Source organism: Onychomys torridus, chromosome 16 (assembly GCF_903995425.1).
Source record: "Onychomys torridus chromosome 16, mOncTor1.1, whole genome shotgun sequence".
NCBI classification, from domain to species: Eukaryota; Metazoa; Chordata; class Mammalia; order Rodentia; family Cricetidae; genus Onychomys; species Onychomys torridus.
The window spans coordinates 53,427,758-53,444,235 of record NC_050458.1 but is presented as its reverse complement, the minus strand read 5'-3'; the positions used below and the strand labels follow the sequence as shown (position 1 = coordinate 53,444,235).

At 45.6% G+C, this 16,478-nt stretch overlaps 1 long non-coding RNA gene across 1 annotated transcript; it reads right to left on the bottom strand.

Annotated features, from left to right (window-relative positions):
* Window positions 1–6,111: 6,111 nt before the first annotated feature.
* On the bottom strand, window positions 6,112–14,466 carry LOC118596786. Its single transcript, XR_004946742.1, has 3 exons — window positions 14,296–14,466; window positions 7,015–7,263; window positions 6,112–6,449 (listed from the first exon to the last, which is right to left on the bottom strand). It is a non-coding gene; the product is annotated as an uncharacterized LOC118596786 (long non-coding RNA).
* Window positions 14,467–16,478: the final 2,012 nt, after the last annotated feature.

The window sequence follows — 16,478 nt, the reverse complement described above, 5'->3', positions numbered from 1 at the left end:
TCTCAAGACAACTTTATCTTCAATAATGTCTCTACTGGGTCTTAAGAGCTGAGTTTGGATAGAATGAGTGGCTGAGCTGCACTGTTACCATGCATGTTTCATTTCTAGACTGGAGTCGAGTCAAGGAGGTCTCAAGGACTTAGAGACTTTCTCACTTCCCTTAGGTTCAGCACAGAAGAGCCCAGCTCTCTCTAGCGTCTACACCCTGGGTGTTAAGCCAGTTTCAGATAGACAACAAAGCAAGAGCCTGGTCAACCTGGGTTTGCAGCTCAGCAGTCCAGCTTGCTTCAGAGCACCGAGGTGGTCTGTGGAGTCTCTGCACCAGCCTACCCAGACAGGAATCTGTGCTGGGCAGCCCTGTCCCTTTTTGCCAAGCCTGGCCACACTGCCTAGTTGCCAAGCAGTGCTGTCTGAACCAAGCCTATGAAAACCCAGCAGGGGTGAACAGGGAGCTCCTAGCTTCCTGTGGCGCTGAAGTCTTTTTTTCCCCCCCTTACCTGCGCTGGGGTCTCTGGCCACCAGGAGGCAGCCTCGAGGCTGAACACCAAGGTTAGGGCAGAGAGCAGTTCACTGGCTGTTGAGGGCAGCCGAAATACCCTTGTGGGCAGGTAGGTGCAGGATGCTGTACCTGAGCTAAGGCGGCCCAGATACATTTCTTTCCATCAGCGTTCTGCAACCGTTGGACTGTTTCTTAGGATCTAGACAATTTCTCAGCCCTCCCTCCTCCGCAGTCTCAACCTGCCACAGAATGGCTTTTAAAGAAGATAAGCTTTCCTCAAGTTGTTTTCTTAAAGGGCCGATTTCCCTTACGCAGCATCTTACGGGAAGCATGCAAACCAGGCTGGGCGTATGGATTGAGACAGGCTAGGAGATAATTGCTAACAATGAAAACGTGTGGCGTTGCTGCCGAGCCCTCAAATTCTAATTTTGTATGAGAATTAGTTCACAAACGTGTAGTCCCAACTGCATCGGCTGTCATTTTTATGCCTGTGCCGTTTAGACTTCACCCCAAAGTGATTTCCAATCTGTCTTGAGAGAATGTTTACTATGAGGTTGGCAGTGCGTTTTTGGTGCTCTCCCGAGGGGAGTTTGTCAAGCTGCCATCCAGATGCAGTTTGTGTAATTTGCTGGGGTTCATTACTGCAGATATCAGCAGTCAATATTTTTCCCCCCTCTAAAAGGACATTCATTAGTTGGCTTTTAGTAACTCACAGAAGGCTTTGCCCCGATCTGAGTGTTCATAGTGTGAGCTGCTGGCTAGTGTTCTGGGGACAGAGGACAGTCAGGTTGTTAGGTGTTGAGGATGAGAGGATGCTGTGGGGCAGAGAGATAGACAGATGGAGAGGTAGATAGCTAGGTAGACAAGGAGAAGACAGACAGAATGACACGAGAGATGGAGAGAACTCAGAACCTCTCTGGAAACACCTTCAGATATGCCTAGCGGTATGTTTCTCAGATGAGTCTAAATTCAGTCAAGTTGACAATGGAGCTTGACTGTCATAGCGAATGAAGGAGAACCTATTAGCCCATGAAGTGTTGACTCCACCCAAGTAGACAGAGATGTGTCGAGAATTGAAGACAATCACCTGGGCATCCAGCACTCTGTCTAAACCAAGGAAGCAAGCGAGTGCCCCAGGATTTCTAGCCCCCAGTGGGACACTCCCCACCTCGCTCCTCTTCCACCCTCCTAGGGGAATGCTGTTTGAATTTTGAGTTTTCCAAAAAAGACCTTTAAAAATATAGCATTTCCGGGCTGGGCAGTGGTGGTGGTGCACTCTTGTAATCCCAGCACTTGGGAGGCAGAGGCAGGTGGATCTCTGTGAGTTCGAGGCCAGCCTGGTCTACAGAGTGAGTTCCAGAACAGGCTCCAAAGCTACAGAGAAACCCTGTCTCGGAAAACATTTCTGCACCAGCAAGAACCACTATGGGGGTAGCACCTATCCCCATAACACATGAAGTCCAAGAGAACCCTCATGCTGAGTGCATGCTGGGTCTGCATGTGCCGCAGCTGACATCCTCAACCTCCTGCTACTGTCAGATTTTTTTTGTATCCATGTCGTATAAAGCTAATAAAACTGTCCTGATGAAAATCCTCGACCAGGCCCAGGGAGGGAGCCACACTGAGGTTCTTTAGGTGGGCAGAGGTCTCACTGTTTACCTGTATGACCCTCAGAGTGACTCAGAGAAGCCTGTTGGAGCTTTTCCAGTGATTCTACATGCTGTTTGCATTTTGTCCACTTACACTGTGGTGGGAAGATCCTGAAAACTGCTTGTAGGGACAAAAGTCCTCAGAGTCGAAGGTGACTGTGCAGTCCCATATCAGTTTCACATAGCTCTATGAAAGGATCTAAGCCAGTCTGTCCAGTCCTGAGGTCAGCTTGCTCACATCCCCATTGATGCCTCCCATTTTTGGACTGGCAACGGATTAGTGGCAACGTTTTACAGGTAATTTTACTTTTCATCCACCTAGATAACGGATGCTTCTGAGCTCACCAGCTCCGCTCCTCGTCTGTGTTCAGATCCGATGCTCATTTTTTATCACAAGTGATTTGTCTGTTTCTTACTGTTTGGTGGAGTTATTTATACATTCTGGACACTAATCCGTTGTCAGCCGAGTGCGTTACAAATATCTTCTCCCAGTTGGTGCCCTGCGCCTTCCGTTTGTTTATGCTGTTTGATGAATTTCAATGTCCCAGGATGTGCTGTCTCTTCCTTCACTGTTTATGATTCTGGGGTTTTTAGAAAGCCTTCCTTACCCTGTAGCCATAGGCTACTCTCCTATGTTGACTTTTAGAGCTCTATAAATGTGTGTCATCGTTAAGCCTTTGGGCCATTTGGAACTGAATTTCCCAATGAGGTAAGAACCTGCTTTCTTTTGCCTTTTAAAAAAAATTTTTAGATATTAACCAGTTCTTCCAGCATTAACCACTGAAAGGGCATTGCAGCCCCCACACCCACAATTTGGTCTTGCTCTGTAGCCCAGGCTGGCCTTGAGTTCAAGTCCTCCTGTCTCAGCTGCCCATGAGTTGGGATTACAGTAGTGCAGTACCACATTTGGCTCTTCTCTTTAATTGGCAATGTAAAATTCTAGTAACAGTATATTGATACTTATATTTGCATATCCCACTTTGTGGGCATGGATAGCCATGTGGGAGTGCACATATGTGTATGTCTGCACAGATAGCATTCACATGTACACATTTGTGCAATGAATAGCTTCCTTCAATTTCTATATTGTGAGGGACCAAGCTCTGCTCCCCAGGGCTTAACCTGAACCCCTGGGCCCCCAGGAAGAAGTCTGTGGCCAGTGTAAATTCAGCCCCAAGAGTGACTCTCACACCGGCCAGTGACATTTTAGTGCTTTCTACAGGCAGGTAGATGCTTAAGACCCCTAACCTAGCACAAACATGTTGTCTGCTTGTGGCTTGAGACTTGTTTATGGTGCACATGTGGTCCTCAAGTCCAGTCCTGGGCCATGCTGAGGTGCCCTCTGTGTTTTATTCAGCTTTGAGCTCTGGGTGCTGGGCATCCTTCACCCTTTGTCACCTACACATTTTCGTGATGTTATGTTACACCTGGCATCTCTGTGTGCCTGGACAGGAGAATCAGACAGGTGAATGTGACATAGACTGAGCCAGACATCTGTTCTAACCTTCCTCTGGCTAGAGCCAGAGCCTCCCTGCCTACACCCCTTCCTTGTCACTCCATGATCTGGCTTCTCCAGTATCTATCAGGATACTGCCTAGGTAGGCAGGCCCTCCTGTTTTCTCAGTGTGTTGAAAAGTTGTGCTAGGTAACTTCAGATGTACCCAAAGAATCCTGTGTTCCTGGGCTGGGGAGACACACCCTGCAGGGGCTGCCACACACCTGTGCTGGGCATCACTTGCACATCAGTGTGTGGAAGTGCCCTGGGGTTCAAAGGCCACCAATGGCTGGCCAGGATTCTAGGCGTGGCAGGTGTCAGCTCACCTTGTTCCCCCCTGCTTCACACACTCTCAGACTCTCAGAGGCATGGGCACCCATCGACACAGTGGAGAAGGGATCTGTGTATAGGTGAGGGTCCGCCTTCCTGAGAATGAGTGACAGCAGCAAGGCCAGGACCATCCCCTCTGCCTTGGCTGAGTCCTTGATATTCTCAACCCAGCTGTCCTGCTGTTAAAAGTGGCAGTGGCTGTGGGCACTGAGGTGATGGGCCCATTGCTGTGGACTAGGATGTGTGGTGGTGTTGTGTTCCCCAAAATATTGTGCACCCTAATAAACTTATCTGGGGTCAGAGAACAGAAAAGCCACTAGATACTTAGGCTAGAAAATGGTGGCACTCACGCCTTTAATCCTAGCATTCCAGAGGCAGAAATCCATCTGGGATCTCTGTGAGTTCAAGGCCACATTGGAAACAGCCAGGCAGGGTGACTCACGCCTTTAATCCCAGGGAGTGATGGCAGAAAACAGAAAGATATATAAAGTGTGAAAATCAGGAACCAGAGCTAGTTAAGCATTTTACTGGTTAAGCATTAAGGCTTTGGAGCAGCAGTTCAGCTGAGATTCATTCCAGATGAGGACACAGAGGTTTCCAGTCTGAGGAAATAGGATCAGCTGAGGAACTGGCGAGGTGAGGTAGCTGTGGCTTGTTCTGCTTCTCTGATCTTCCAGCGTTCACCCCAATAACTAGCCTCAGGTTTGATTTTATTAATAAGACCTTCTAACAATTCATGCTACAAGGATGTCTGCAGGGAAAGTGTCAAAAGGGTACTCCATCAGCTTCGGCAACAGGAAGCTGACTACAGGGCTTCAGAGGGCTTTAGAGGGCTCCACTCCAGGTTAGCTCTCAGACTCACATGTCAACCACAACATCAGCGTGGACAATCATAGGACACTTTCTGAAGCTAGTGGAGAATTCTTCAGGCCAAGCCACCCTGGGCAGGCCATGAGGCCTCACTGTTGTGGCAGGTGTATTTCTCTCCTCACTCTGATGTGTGTCCCCACATGGGGGAACTGAAGGTCTAGATGCTCTGAACCCATCCCTATTCCTTGCCTGTTTTACCTGTCATCTGCAGCTGCCTGGGGCTCCAGACTGGGACAGGTGTCAGGTTGCACCCATTGTGGAGTTTCTGTTCCTCAGGTCCTCATTTTCTCAGGGGCTGAGTTCAAGCTGGGCCTGGCCGCTGTATCATTTCATGATTAAAATGATAGTCCTTCAAGCATTTTGGGATTGAGGCTGTAGTTTCCGCCCTGAAGTATGTTTGTTTTCAGAGCCCCTGTGCGTTCTTCCTTACTAACAGGTCTACCTGTCTGTAATGTCATATTCCTCTTAGTCTGGCCCCCAGAGGCAGCCTCCATTGACAAGTACCACCCCACCCCTCCCAGTCTCTTTGCAAGCTTGGCTGCAGCTGGGAAGTTTGGGGCTTTGGAACCTAGAGATTTCACCTCCAGGATGATCCTCTGATCTTATTATGTTCTCACTCTGCCATGCAGAGTTAATGCGGCTTCATCTCTAATCTTTCCAAAGATGGTTTATGGTTCGTTATTGCAGACAGACAGTGCTGGCTGGAGCCATGTTTTTTTTTTTTTTTTTTTTTTTTTTTTTGTGTGTGTGTGGTGTTGTGTGTGTGTGTGTGTAAGTGGCAGGGAGTAAGGTAAGGACTGAGAGGTGTGGCTTAGCCATCGGCAAAGCTGAGAGGGCTCCTGAGCTAGGTCCTCACTGGACAGTTTCTGGATGGATGGGAGTAGCTGACTGCCTTGTCAGAAGACCCCCCCTGTCCTGTGCATTTCTACTGTACAGGCATGAGCTTACCATGTTTGGAGAAGAGCTCATGGGTTTCTCTTGTCAGCATGGGACAACATGGAGACAGGTGACAGACCCTAGGGCAGTGACTGTCCAGATTTTGATGCAACTTCCCCACGACTGCTGTGCCATCCTGGAGAATTTGATTGGCTTCTTAATTCCCAGTTTCCCTTCTATAAGGCAGACCTAAAATATTGTAGTCTTACAGGATGGGTGTGAATGTAATGCATGCAGTGTTCAGAACCATCTCTGATAGCGTATTTGTGTTATCTTCTCAAAAGTTATTTTTGATTGTTTTTAATATCAGAGTTGTGTGCAGACGTTTATCACATGGACGTTTTGTCACATGATTGCATCACAGGATTCTATTGCAGCAAGACTCTCAGGGGCATCCTGCTTCCCCCCTCCAGGCCAAGATCTCCTTTGGCAAAAGAGGTTCCAATGGCCAGGGAATGGGGGGGTATGGAAACATACCTATGCCACTATGATACAGCTGCCTCCTGAGCCCAGCTCTGGAAACCCATCATCCCTGGAAAACTGGAACTGGAACCTGGAGGCCCGGGTCAGCATCTCTGGTCCTGCCCCCTTTGGATCTTTGGGAACCCCAGGCTGATGTGCTTCATCCACAGTAGTCTATTCTCTACAGCAAGAGCTGAGGACATCAAAGCTGGGGAGGCAAAGACAGTAAGGAATGTAGCTTTTTTTCCTTATGAATTTTGAAAATTATGCTTAAAATAGCAATTGAGAGTCAAATTTATTGATGCTTCAATGGGGACTCAACAAATGTATACATAACATATGCTATGACATCATCAAGATGGCGGGATGCAGTCAAGTACAGACAGGGTTCTATATCCCATGGAAGTGTAAAATTAATGACTCTATGTAGGCAGGATGGAAGGAAAGGCCTGAGTAGGAGACCAGAAAAATGGAGTGGACTCCATTTGGGAATTTTCAGAAGCACAGTGGAGAAATCCCAAACTGAAAATCCTACTTGCGTCCAAAATGCTGGCTACAGAGTGCTCTATCTGCTACCCGGTCACTGTACCCCGAGATTTTGCCCAGGATTGAATCTCCATCAGCCAGGACCACCCTTATCTGCACGGCAGGGATCGAATACCTGCACAGCAAACCATGCAAAATTTCCAGAGCTAGACACGGGCTGATCTGGAAATCCAGCATTCACATGGGTGTGAACTACACCTCTGCCCACTGCACACAAAATAACTTACCCGCATGGGTACCTCTTTATCATGCAGATGTGGCCACCTCAGTCTGTCTACGGCACATCTGCATTTTACATTTAGTTACAGCCAGCCTGCCGCCTGCTTGCAGTGGTCTTGACAATCTCTTTTTTTTCCCACTCTGGTCTGAGGAGTGATTCACTCACTGTCAGCTGCTCTCCTCCTCTGCCATGGTGGCCAGTCCACTAGAGATGGGAAATGCTAAGTCTGTATTCTGTGAAATCACTGGGGCTGTCACTAAAAAGTTATACAGAGAGACACAGTCAGCAGCTCTAACAGTTAAACAAAATATAAAACATCTGTAAGGGTCGGAAACAGAATGAAAGGACAAAGAGGCGATGCAGAGGAAGCAAACAGAATGGTAGACACAAATTCATCACATGAGTAAACACAAATGGTCTTTATGCACAAGGCCCCCAAAGTAGGAACAACTGGAGTGTCTATCAACAAGTACATGAAAATAAATGTTTATATATAATAAAATATTATCTGGGCATAAAATAGAATGATGTTTTAATATAAGAGAGGGTGGCTATTCATGTGCCCAGGTTTTGGGTGTAGATGGTGAGAATCACATGTGATTAAAATGTTAAGTAGCACATTAGATGTACTTTACTACATGCCTTTAATCCCAGCACTTGGGAGACAGAGGCAAGCTGATTCTTTGTGACCAGGTCAGCCTGGTCAACATAGTGAGTTCCAGGTTAGCCAGGGCCAGATAGAGTGACCTTGTCTCAAACAAAGAAAGTGAAGTTGATTAGAAAGGGAGAGTCAAGTATCTGAGAAGTGAAAATGGTTCATTGTGTAGACAAGGATGGCGAACTCCACCAGGCACTGTTCTCTTGAGACCCGTGGCTTGGTATTCTAACAAGATGGGGTTTCAAGGAGATTCTGGGGCCATCTGGGTTCTAGCTTTGTTTTTCAGAAGTCACAGACGTAATAATAGCCCAGACAGTTCATCCCTCTTTAGAATCTGTAATCATGACAACAAGACTGCTCTGAGCTGTTTTGCAGACAGCAGCACAAACAGTTAGAGAATGGTCACAGTACCATCCACAGGATGCAGGTGTGTACCTCCACAGTTTTAAACTTGGGCAACTGACCTTGGTAGTCACATCGAATCCAGATATTTGCCAGTGATAAAATGAGTCAAGCATGTTCTCATCATGTATTAAAGATTAAACGGTCATTTCTATTAGGTCTCTCTCTGTCCTTACTTCTCACTCAGGCATCCAGATGCAAGGAATGCAACATTTTTACGGTTGGAAGAGTCAACAGTTTAGTCACAGGACAGAAATTGTCAGACTCAGGGCTGGGGGATGGCTCAGTGGTTAACGCCTTTGCCGAGCAAGTGTAAAGACTAGAGCTGGGGGGGGTGTCCCCAGAAACGCAAGTAAATGCCAGGTAGATGTGACAGTCCCCTTGTAATTCCAGCCTTGGAAGCTAGATAAAGGGTATCCCTAATGAGCTGGCTAGTGAGACTAGCTGTATCAGTGAGCTCTGGGTTCAGTTGAGAGAAGTTTACCTAATGAATACAGTAAAAGAACAATCGAGGATGACCCTTGACATCAATCTCAGGCCTCCAGCCACCCATGCACACGTGTGCTCGCATACATGCAAAAACATGCAGACACCCATATGCATAATATACATACACACATGAGAAGTTTCCAGACTAATAAGAGAACATGACCCAATCATGTGCAATATACAGACACTCCATGTATCCTCATAGAAAGGGGATCAGAGTAAAGGGTAGAAAAATATGTCCAATGGACACTGAACAAGGAGAGCTGGAGTCACCGTGTAACTATCATACAGAGTTGTGTTCAGAGCAGAGATGATAATGTGAGACAAAGGATGTAACACAAATCTTAAAAGGTCTTTTTAATAGAAAACCTGGAGCCAGATATTGGGGTGAATCCTGAAAGATCAGAGAAACAGAACAAGCCACAGTCAACCTCACCTCACTGACTCCTCAGCAGATCCTGTTTCCACAAATCCTCAGAATGAAAGCCTCTGAGTCCTCACCCCTGAGGGTCTCAGTTGAACTGCTGCGTAGTTCCTGTCTCCTCATGACTTATATACCATTCTCCACCCAGCCACGTCACTTCCTGAGATTAAAGGCACATGTACTTTCCAAGCAAAGGCATGAGATCTTAAGTACTGGGACTAAAGGTGTGTGCCACCACTGCCTGACTCTGTTTCCAGTGTGACCTTGAACTCATAGAGATCCAGACGGATCTCCGCCTCCGAGTGATAGGATTAAGGGTGTATGCCACCTCTGCCTGGCCTCTATGTCTAATCTAGTGGCTGGCTCTGTCCTCTGGTCCCCCAGATAAGTTTGTTAAGGTACACAGTATATTGAGGTACACAATATATCACCACAAAAGGTGGTTGTACAGGGATCAAAGCTCATCCCACAGAGGAGGTGTTGATCTGAGGTGGACAACTAACAACCGAGATAAGACAGGTAAAGAAAAAGAGATGAAATCAGAAACAGATACACCCACACTTGTTGGGGGTTTCAGTGTCTCCTGGTACTTGGTGGAATGGGTATAAAGCCAGCAAAGGTATAAAATCATTGACCTTCATCTTCACCCAGCCATGCTCAACTCAATATTTTCAGAAGTTCTTGGAGTATTCATTAAGATAGGTCATGTCATATCTCATTCTATAACACCTGTAAAAGTGTTGGAATCAAACCACGCCCATTTTTAATACAATGAACTCAAAGTAGGAGGTGGCAGAAAGATGAAAGAGAAAACTTCATGTCCTAGAAAATTAAACATGACACATCTAGATAACCCACAGTCAAAGCTGTCTCACAGAAAATTTAAAGAAAGTACTTTAAATGGAGGAGAATGTGTAGCTTTAATGTTCCCAAAGAGAGGAAGGACTTATCAATCGTCTAAGTTTCCAACTTAAAAAAGTTAGCTTTCCATGAGCTGAAGTTGGGGTTCAGAGCTTAAGAGTGCATATAGCTCTTGCAGAGCATGAGGGGTCAGTTCCCAGAGCCCACATGGAGCATCTCACACTTGGGACTCCAGCTCCAGGGGATCTAACACTCTCTTCTGGTTTCTACAGTCACCTGTATTCATGTGCATATATTCTTCAACATACACACATAATTAAAAGTAAAAAAAAAAATAGCCTTCTGGGGCTGGAAAGATGACTGAGAGGGTAAACTGTTTGTTGTGCAAACACCGGGACTGAAGTATGGGTCCTTGGTACCCACATAAATGCTGGGCAGGCGCTGTGGTCTACCTGTAATCCTAGCACTTAGGAGGCAGGGACAGTGATTCTGTGGAGCAAGCTTGCTAGCCAGCTCAGAGGAGTTGGCAAGGTGTGGATTCAAGCGAGACATTCTGCCTCAATATATAAAGTGAAGCGTAATTGACAAAGACACCTGGTATCAACCTCTGGCCTCCATATACATGCACACAATGCACCCCTATATGCCCCCAATACATACAGACATTCATGCATACACTGCTGTGGATATCGCTCTGTGTAAATAAAATTCTGGTTGGCCAGTGGCCAGGCAGGAAGTATAGGCGGGACAAGAGAGAAGAGAATTGTGGGAGGTAGAAGGCTGGGGAGAGAGACCGCCAGCCGCCGCCATGAGAAGCAACATGTAAAGACACTGGTAAGCCGCAAGCCATGTGGCAAAGTATAGACTAACAGAAATGGGTTAATTTAAGATAGAAGAAATAGATAACAAGAAGCCTGCCACAGCCATACAGTTTCTAAAAATGTAAGTTTCTGTGTGCTTTCTTGGTTGGGTCTGAGCGACTGTGGGACTGGCGGGTAAGAGAGATTTGTCCTGACTGGGCCAGGCAGGAAAACTCTAACTACAAATAGCGCCCAACGTGTTTGCAAGAGTTTCCACCTAAAACCTGAGAAAAAAAGATTCTAAAACAGAGCTAAAAACAGCTTCCTAATTGTTTCTCTCAAGTTAGCGGCAGCCTGCCGGTTTGAGCTACTATGGCGGGTTCCTGGCGTGTGCATCTGACCTGCAGTGCGGTGGGAATGAGGAGTCTACAAGCAGCACTTTACTCTGCTGCATGGTGGATTTAGCATTTGCTAGTTAAAAAAAAAAGTTTCTGGGCTATGTACTGCTTTGATAGAACTGCTTCTAGACCCAGAGCTGGCAGTAAACTGTACCACCACCATGTTGGGAAGCTGAGGTGGGTGGAGCCAGCAGCCACAGCAGCGTTTCAGTCTTACAAAGATGGATATTACACAGAGAATCTGGTTTGTCTTGTCTTTGGGATTTTTAACTGCAAAAAAAGATTTGACCGTAAAAGCTGTTGAGTTAAACAAATATGTAAATTTTAAAGGTACCTTGACTTCAAAATTTGGATATAAGGATATGTTGCTTTGGAAAAGAGTCTCTGCTTTTGTTTCCACAGAAAGCCAGAGGCTATGGATTTGTTCCAGATTAAGATACGTGAGGTTTAATCAGCCAAGACCACCTGAAAGGTCTCCGATGACACCATGGCTCAGATGATCCAACATCCAAAATGGTTTCAAGGCAACTGGCTCAGAGGTTCACCCTAATGGACTACTCCATAATCCTCAAATTTTCTTTGTGTCCTCATAAGATGCAGCGCCCCCCTCCAGCAGGAAGTAGTAAGAAAAACTACGTCCAATTTCCCAAAATTATCAAGCTGGCTTTGGAGATGGAATTGGCTCACTCCTTCTCTAAACCCAAACATTTGCTAAAAGAAAAGGTTAAGAGATTCTTGTGTCCCAAATCAGAAGAGCCCTCTGGTGTGGGACAGAGAAAAACCAATATTTTTCTTTAAAGCAGGTTGATTATAAATGAGATCTCTTTCTAAAGAAGAAAAGGAGATATGATATAGATATAATAGGATGAAAGGGTAGATTAGGGATCTTACTTCTAAAGAGCAACAACTTGTTTAAAATGTTTTACATTGGTTTAGATTTTAGTCTATTGATACAAACTTAGTTAATTTTGTTATATTGTGTGTATATTTCTACTCTTGTTTAAGGTATTATGTTTGTACAGCTCATTTTAAATTGAAATAGATAATTAAAAATAGATTAATAATTAGTCATCTATGATAATCGTACTCGTAGCCATATTAGTTAAGTCTTCTAGGTATACATAGAGATATTTCAGACAGATAGGTAATCTTCAAATACTTCAAAGACCTACAGAATATGGCATTTAAAATACTTTTAAAATTTAGACTTTCTGGACAGTGAGACATGTCTGCTCCTGGCAGCACCAATTTACTTCAGAGAGGAGGATGGGCATTGAAGACACTTCATATGGAATTTATCTTCACCTTGGCAAAGATAGCCATTTGGGCAAGAAACTGTTCTTGCCTGGACTGCTTGATCAACTGGACATGCAGGACCCATAGAAAGGTGACCACTAAACTTTGCTTGACAAAATGGTCCTTCAGGTTCCTGCTTCGCAGAGGAAACTGCCAGACATTCTACAGGACACTGAGAGAAGTGACCGAGAGACTGAGAGACTCTGTGGGCTGAAGACAAATGCCCCAACATTACAAAGGAACATTAGGTGACTATCCAGGCTGCCAGCTGTCTGTCTACCCTGCAAGACTCCCGAAAGTAGCTTACATCCTTCTCTCGGTTCTCAGGTAATATTATATTCTTCTGAGGTCTTTGATGTGGTTGAAGACTAGATAGTTATAATTTCCTCAATTATGATAAAAGATAAGTTAGATATAAAACCTTAGACTCATAAATATAAAATAGATAGGATATCTTCTTTAATATTGTAACTGTAATTCTTGCTTGATAATTGTTTTGTTATATGTAATTTTACTATGTAAAAGTTAAAACCTCCCTTAAAAAAAAAAGAAAAGGGGAAGTGCTGTGGATATCACTCTGTGTAAATAAAATTCTGGTTGGCCAGTGGCCAGGCAGGAAGTATAGGCGGGACAAGAGAGAAGAGAATTGTGGGAGGTAGAAGGCTGGGGAGAGAGACCGCCAGCCGCCGCCATGAGAAGCAACATGTAAAGACACTGGTAAGCCGCAAGCCATGTGGCAAAGTATAGACTAACAGAAATGGGTTAATTTAAGATAGAAGAAATAGATAACAAGAAGCCTGCCACAGCCATACAGTTTCTAAAAATGTAAGTTTCTGTGTGCTTTCTTGGTTGGGTCTGAGCGACTGTGGGACTGGCGGGTAAGAGAGATTTGTCCTGACTGGGCCAGGCAGGAAAACTCTAACTACAATACACATGCCCCCCTCTATACCCCAATAGATACAGACATTCATGCACACACATGCACCCCTCTATGCCCTTAATACATACAGACATTTCACATACACACATGCACCCCTCCATGTTTCCACAGGAACAAGATAAACTTAGTCTGTGCAAAAGAGGGAAAAAAATTAGAAATCAATGGAATTGAAAGAGAAAAAGGGTGGAAAAATGAGTGAAAATCATAACTGAGGTTTTGAAAGATAAACAAAAAGACTAGAGTTCTATCAAAACTGACAAATAAAAAAAAGACACAAATTGCAAATCTCTGGGAGTGGAAAGATGGGCATTGCTCCAGATCTGGATGGCAGAGGGAACGCAAGCGTCACAGGCCCGAGGCCACCACGGGGGAGAAAGCCACAAACACCGACTCACCCGGGACTAAGCAGGTGGCAAGGAGAGTTCTGCATTTACTGAAAAGCTGAGCTGGATCTGGAGAGATAGCTCAGTGGTGAAGAGCACTTGCTGTGCAAACATTAGGGCCTGAGTTCAAATCCCCAGGACCTACATAAAAGCCCGAATGTGGAAGTTCACATCTATAAGCCCAGTGTACTAGGCAGTGAGTGTGTGTGGGATGAAGGTGATGTTAGAGACAGATGGATCCTGGGGCCTTTCTGGCTAGCCAGTCTAGAAAAACAGTAAACTCCAGGTTTAGTGAGAGTCTCTCTCTCTCTCTCTCTGTATATATATATATATATGTAGTGAATAGCAATATAGGAAAGATACCCAATGTCAACCTCTGGCCTCCACATGTGCATGCATGAGAGAGTGTGCCTGACATCCCTTCCCCCTACCATGGCAGGGGGAATTAAAGAAAAGGCCAAACTTAAGGTTAGATGTCTTTCCTGAGAAAGACTCTCCAAGACAGATGATCTCACTGGAAAATTCCAGCGAATATTAAAAAACAGTGGCAGCAACAGCAGCAGCAGCAGTAATGATGAGAATGTGGGAAACAGAAAAGCAGAGAACATTTCCATGCATTTAATGAAGGCAACATTACCTTGATACCAAACCCAGATACTATATCCGGCTTGCCAATGTCTCTGGAGTGTGAAGCCTGCCAGTCACTGTCTGACTGGGTTGCCTGAAAGCCACAGCCCATGGGAGGAAGGATTGTTAGCTTTGGCTCATGGTCTCAATTCATCATGGCTCTGAGGCCTTGCAGAGCGCCCCCCCCCCTTCTCCAGCATCAGCAGATCAGGAGGCAGAGAGGGCAGTGGAGCTGGGGGCAGCCACAGCCTGCAGAAGCCCTCCCGTCATGGCCTACTTTTGCTAGCCAGACTCCACCTCCTAGAGATTCCACAGTGTCCCAAAATAGCACTCTCAGCTTGGGAAGCTGTGCTCCAAACCAGACCCTGTGGGGGACATTTCAGATTGAAATTCCAAACAAAATATTAATGAATTGTACACACACACACACACACACACACACACACACACACACACACACATTGCACAAACACACATGAGTGACATTTAGCCTAAGAATGCAGGATGAGGATGTAGCTCCAGCACCTGCATCCATGCTGCCATGCTCCCTGCCATGATAATGGGCTAAACTTCTGAAACTGTAAGCAAGCTCCCAAATGTTTTCTTTCATAAGAGTTGCCTTGGTCATGGTGTCTCTTCACACCCATAGAACACTGCCTAAGACTCTTGAAATCGAGATTATTTTTTTTTTTAGGTCTTTGACTAGCAGGTGTCATTGTGGGAGAGAGATGACTCAGGAAGCCGTCCATGGGCAACCACATGGAGTGATGCAGTGACCACCCAAGAATGGCTGCTGCCACTGGAAGGAAAGAGGCAGGAAGGACCATCCCCCACCATCATCCCTGCTACTCCTCCCTTCAGACTGTAAGAGGTGAAATGACTGTAGATTTATGTCCCAGTTGGTGACAATTTCACAGCAGCCCAGGAAACCTGCACCAGAGCCAGTGGCAGGGGTACTTTGTACCTTCAAAGCATCTGAGGCCCTTCAACTAACCTGGGCCTTTTCTGGCCCTTGTAGATGCAATATTGGCTTGTATGAGCACCAAGGCCAACAAGTAATCCTATTGAGAAGTCAAAGAGACACCCTGGCAGGACAGGGTGTGAAGACTGGTTTGAAATAATCAGAAAACACTAAAGGAGAAGGCATTTCAGACAGACATGAACTTTCAAGATCTGGAGCCACATGAGGAGGCAGACAATTTATTTTCATCTGGAGTGCTGGACACCATCTAACCCTATTCCCTTCTCCAAGCAATAACGTACATGACTTTTGTCAGTCCTTTGCAAATGTGACTTCTTAACAAGTGACCTGGCCCATTGCCCAGGTTGCTTTCAGTTGAGTTGGATGCAGTGACTTGGATGCAGTGACTCAGAGAAGAGGGAAGGAGAATTGGGACATTAAGGATCTCTCACCCAAATGCAGGCACGGGCTCCCTCATGTCTGGCACACAGCTAAAAATCTGTTTTATTGGGTCTGCTGCATTCAAACTGCTAGGGATCCTAGAGTGGATTGTCTCCTCAAACACTGTTCTAACTGTGCTCACCAAGTGACAGTCTAGAGGAGAAAGGATCATAGCACAGGTGCTGGGAAGGGAACTGTATGAGAAAGTCATACTTGTTGGACAGGTAACTGGGCAAGAGGCACTTTCCTGCCATGGAGACCCCAAGTTGTAATCAGGAGTTTCTGTACTACCAGCAACTCCCAAATACCCAGCAGCTGCTTCCCAAATTACCACAAAGAGGCTCATATTAATTATAAATGCTCGGCTAGTAGCTCAGGCTTATTACTAACTAGCTCTTAGACTTAAATTAACCCATAATTCTTATCTATGTTTAGTCATGTGGCTTGGTAACTTTTCTCAGTACAACATTCTCATCTTGCTTCCTTTGCCTCCGGCTGGTGACTCCTGACTCCACCCTTTCTTTCCCAGAATTCTTAGTTTGGTCACCCCACCTATATTTCCTGCCTGGCTACTAGCCAATCAGCATTTTATTAAACCAATTCATGTGACAAATCTTTACAATGTACAAGAGGATAATTCCACAACACTAAGTTACAGAGGTGAGTCCTAATCTGTCACCCAGTGACCATAGCCATCACAACCATAGTGCTGACCCCAATGACAGGCAGCCTCCCTGGTCCTGTGTTTTACACATGTGTCTGACACAAACTACAGAGAACACCCACTCCAC